This window comes from Phaethon lepturus, unplaced genomic scaffold, assembly GCF_000687285.1.
Source record: "Phaethon lepturus isolate BGI_N335 unplaced genomic scaffold, ASM68728v1 scaffold12536, whole genome shotgun sequence".
Taxonomy (NCBI): Eukaryota; Metazoa; Chordata; class Aves; order Phaethontiformes; family Phaethontidae; genus Phaethon; species Phaethon lepturus.
In genome coordinates, this window is record NW_010547020.1 from 46686 (window position 1) to 51975 (window position 5290).

Consider the following 5290-nt stretch of genomic DNA (forward strand, 5'->3'; position numbering starts at 1 on the left):
TCCTGCTGTTGGCTTGTAAGGAACTGCCGACAACTGTGGGCTGGTTTGAAATTGGGGGTTTATTCATACGCTTATTTACACTGATAGTACCAATGTATAATTGTTGTGAAGCAATCAGGCATTTGCCACTTTCTGGTTTAATTTAAATACCAGCGTGAGAGACTTATTGCAGAAAGGTCCCTTTGCTTGCGTATAGTCACTAAAAATGTTACTACAAATGTTAGCACTAATTTAGCAAGCGTTGCATTTTGTAGATCTTCCATACTCATTATCTCATACTCCAACACTTCCCTGAACTTTGTACTTCTAGCTGCTTCCATCTGTCTGTGAACTAAGCGGTGATGGGCCTGGCTCAGCCTGCTTCTTTCCTTCTTGCATTTATTACAGGAGTCTAGAGATGTGCTTGAATAGAGCAGTTCTGTTTCATGGGAGTGTGATTACAGATTTTCTGACCTATGTAAATGCTGGAATAGTTATGAGATGACAGAAGCTTTCTTCTCCTATGCAAGCAGAAGTACATAGTCACTTAGTGCTGTACCCAAGTTGTGGTCTCTTTAATCGGCACATATGAAGATATATCATATATCTCCTGCTCACGTTTGCAGGAAGAATGACTTATGTGCATACCTCACTTCAGGAATTATTAAAGCACCACCATCAGCATCTGTTATGAATGTGACCTTTCAAATGGTTGTGGCAAAAATGGTTTTGTAAGTCAATGTTTTATATTGTCCCATGTAAAATATGCTTGTAGAAATTCAGACTATTCTCTGGCTTTGATCTGGACAGGGAAAAATAACTTCTTTGACATTGTATCTTTTATTACATTACTTTTTGTTAGTTTTAAATGACTCATTTCAAACTAGATTGCAAAGCATTGTGGAAAACCTAAGCAGTGGAAACACATGATGGAACCGAACTAACTCTCCTTGTTACCTGAACATGGTGCTAATCTAATAAATAAGAGCAAAAACAATTCCAGTTGACTGAAATTCCCAAGCCTCACAACAAGAAATTGTGCTAATAGTCATGTTTGCTAGCCCTGAAAGCATAAACCTGTCCTGCAGGTAATAGCAGCGAACAGCATTTTTTCCTGGTGATTATGCACTGGTGGAGTTCACAGTCCTGATCAATATGGGCAGGTGAAGAATGAAGTCAAGACCCTGAGTTTTAGCAAAGCAAAATTGCAGCTCTTCAAGGAGTTAGTCAATAGGACCCCCTGGGAAACAGCCCTCAGGGACAAGGGAGCAGAGCAGAGCCGGCAGATCTTTAAAGATGCTTTCCATAGAGCACAAGAGCTCTTGATCCCCAGGTTTAAGGAACTGGGAAACAAAGGCAAGAGACCATCATGGCTGAGTTGAGACCGGCTAGTGAAACTAAATGGCAAGAAGGAGATGCACAGGCAGTGTAACTAGGGACAGGTATTCTGGGACCATTTGACATGGTCCCCCGCAACATCCTTCTCTCTAAATTGGAGAGATATGGATTTGATGGGTGGACTGTTAGGTGGTTGAGGAATTGGCTGAATGGCCACATCCATGACTGTAGTGGTCAATGGCTCAATGTCCAGATAGAGATGAACAGTGTCCCTCAGGGGTCTGTACTGGGACCAGTACTGTTTAATATCTTCCATCAATGACATAAGACAATGGGATCAAGTATACCCTCAGCAAGTTTGCGGATGACACCAGATTGAGTAGTGTGGTTTACACACCTGAAAGAGGGTATGCCATTCAGAGGGACCTGGACAAGCTTGAAGCATGGGCCCATGTGAACCTCATGAGGTTCAACAAGGCCAAGTGCAGGGTCCTGCACCTGTGTTGGGGCAACCCCCAATATCAATATAGGCTGGGGTATGAAGGGATGGAGGGCAGGCCTACCATGAAGGACTTGAGGGTACTGGTGTATGAAAAGATGGACATAAGCTGACAATATGCGCTTGCAGCCCAGAAGGCCAACCACGTCCTGGGCTGCATCAAAGGAAGCATGGCCAGCAGGCTGCTGGAGGAGATGATTCTGCCCTTCTACTCCACTCCAGTGAGACCCCACCTGGAGTAATGTGTCCAGCTCTGGAGCCCTCAGCACAGGAAAGACATGGACCTGTTGGAGCAGGTCCAGAGGAGGGCCACAAAAATGATCCAAGGGATGGAGAACCTCTCCTCTGAGGACAGGCTGAGACAGTTGGGGTTGTTCAGCCTGCAGAAGAGAATACTCCAGGGAGACCTTATTGCAGCCTTCCAGTACTTAAAGGGGGCTTAAAAGAACAAAGGAGACAGACTTTTTAGCAGGCCCTGTTGCCATAGGACAAGGGGGAATGGTTTTAAACTACAAGAGCGCAGATTTCGACTAGATCTAAGGAAGACTTTTTTCATAATGGGGGTGGTGAAACAGTGGAAGAGGCTGCACAGAGGGGTGGTAGATGCCGCATCCCTGGAAACATTCCAGGTCAGGTTGGATGGGGCTCTGAGCAACATGATCTAGTTGAAGATGTCCTTGCTCATTGCATGGGAATTGGACTAGATGGCCTTTAAATGGCCATTATAAGCCTTCTAAAGGACGGTTCCTTCCAACCCAAACTATTCTATGATTCTAAGAGGCAGTGAGGTGCAGGAGAGCTACTCATGATCAGGTTTTTTTATATAAATTGCATACCTAGGTACTGACGATACTACAAATTACGTAGAGTTGTCTGCTTTTTGTGATTGGAATTGGGAGCAGAGACTGTTTTTATAACTAATGAACTATTATCCACAGTTCATGGAATGAGCTAGGAACTGTGTGTAGACACACTAAGTGCCTGGAAAATACAAAATGTAATTATTTTCAATGTGGATCTGAAAGGACAACACTACTGCGTAACTGGTAATAGACTTAATGTGAAGGTTGTTTGTTATCTGTAAAAGAAAAAACAGGAGATCCTGAAGGCCATCAGGAAGGGTGACCTGACTGGGAAACCCTGAAGGCTGTGCTTGGACAACATAAAAAGCACAGGGTTCACAGGGAGTACTTGGGATGACTGAGAAGTCTATGCGTTGTATGTGTGTAAAGAAATGACCTGATTACCTAATTGGAAAAGGGCACAATGGAAGAGAGAGACTAGTAGGGAAATGCCTGTTGCAGTACATGAGGATGCTTTGGGTTTTGTGTTGAATACCTCTTCATTTTCCCTTGTGTGTTTCTTGGTGCTTAGCATGCGTGACTGCAAATGTCCTGGTGACCCAACTGCCCTAATGCAGAAGCTAGCGGAAGAAGTCCAGTGTTGAGTCATGTGGCTGTGAGGGAGTCAGATCCTTGGTTAGAAACTCTGAGGTGGCTAATCACAGCTGGTGGGAAGAAGCTGTGTCCTGGGAGGTTCCAGGGTTGTTGGAGCACATCTGCAGTGATGAAACACCAAGTGGGAGAGGCAAGCCCTTAAATTAACAAGAAGGGCAGCCAAAGACAGGGATATCTTGATGGATGACCACTGTTGAGACAGCATCAGGGCAGAGAAGCCATATCTTTCAGATAATGGGCATGCCAAGCCATCAAAGTGACAGGGCATGGTCATTAACTGAGAAGTCAATGGTCCATCTATCCATCTGCCCTCTGACAGATACGTTTTGTTAGAGATGCATTCAACTGTTCTAAACTTAGCACTGATGCAGAGCCACTGTCAGCTAGATCCCACCCATCTGCTAGCAGGGACTTTTGGGACTCTTGGCAGCACAGGAATGACAGATTTCAATGTGAAAGCAGGCTCAGCTCCTGCAAAGTGCTTGTAGGTTTATACCATGTTCAGGCTCCTTGCTCATTCCACCTTTTGTAAGTCTTTTTGGTCTGAAATGGCTCTGATTACTTTAGAACTGGATTTTCCTGCCTTAGCTGCAATTTTTCTTTCTTAATCTATCAAAGAACACTTTGGTTGGCTTTCCCTTATGTCATTCTGTTTCACTTTAGGGAGTTGTGTATCACACAATGGCAGCTCCTTTCCTCATTTTTTTTTTTTGTCTGGTTCATTTAGGGATTGTTAATGCTAACAGGACAGTGTTGGACTGCTCAACTGACAAAAAAACCCACCCTGAGAGCAAGCAGTTGGGCCAATGCCTGGTGGATCCATAATCTGAACTGCAGCATAGCAGCAGTTAGAAATTCCCTTATAACTATAGGGTCTAGACATCTGCAGAGAAGTGGATGGGGTAGGTGGTGGCCACAGATAATACGATCCCACTAGTGACAGTTAATTTTGCCACATGTACACTGAGTTGTATGCTAATACATCTTTTTCACAATAAGAATTTTAATTCAGGAAGCCTCTTGGTTTTGTCCTCTACAGTGCATAAGCATAGCTTCTTGCTTAACGGGCATGAAAGCTAAGCTATACGAGCTATTTGCTTTCCTTGAGGCTCATGCATGTGTTTTTTGTCTTACCATGCAAAGGGTTGCTATTCCAAAGCTATGTTCCTTGGCAGTTGGTGATCCATTTGCAGCCTGCTTTAGAGCAGCAAAAGATATACATGCTTTGTAGCAAAAGAACCAGATGCTGAACACCACTCTGCTCATAAAACTGTGTTTGTTTTCAGTGTTGCTTCCATGTAGCATAGACAGATTTCAGTTTCAGTGAAGCCTGTTGAATACTGTCAGCTTTCTCTGTCTGTCAATACTGGAGAAAGGCTCTCTTTAGCTGCTGTTCTTTAACTTCCTCATGCAGTCCTGCTGCTTGGGCTAGTCACTGTTTACCCTCATCTTTCTTAATATGACCCTAAATTGATCAAGTGCTGTCCAGCGTACAAAGCTCTGCTCAATTCTCAGAGCTCGGTTCCAAGTGGAAGAGGTTGTGCTCTGGTAGCACCAAGTGAGATGTATATGCTTGACAGAGCAGAACATGGATGAAAAAATGGATTTTAGTTTATTTTGTTAATCAAAGACCAGATTGATGTTATTGGTCTTTAGGGATCTAGGGAAGAGCAAAGTTTTGAGAAACACAGGTTCTTCTACCTAGAAGGCAAAGACGAAACAAAAGCTCAGAACTGCCACCTGTAACAAAATGTGCAGACTGTAGGTGTTTGTGTATGTGTGTGCTGGGGCCTCTAAACTTCACATGTAGTCATTAACAGGAAAAATGTAATTGGTACAATGTGAGTCCCTCCAGCAGCTGGACTCAGGCCCCCAGTCTGTCCAGTAGCTGGCCATGGGAACTCAAGTCTCCCTAGTTTCTGTCACTTGGGCATACATGTCTTTGAGGCCACAGCTCCACTCGAGTTGCTAGTACCGCAACCATCATCCCTCCATCATTTATCAGCAGTCCTGGTTA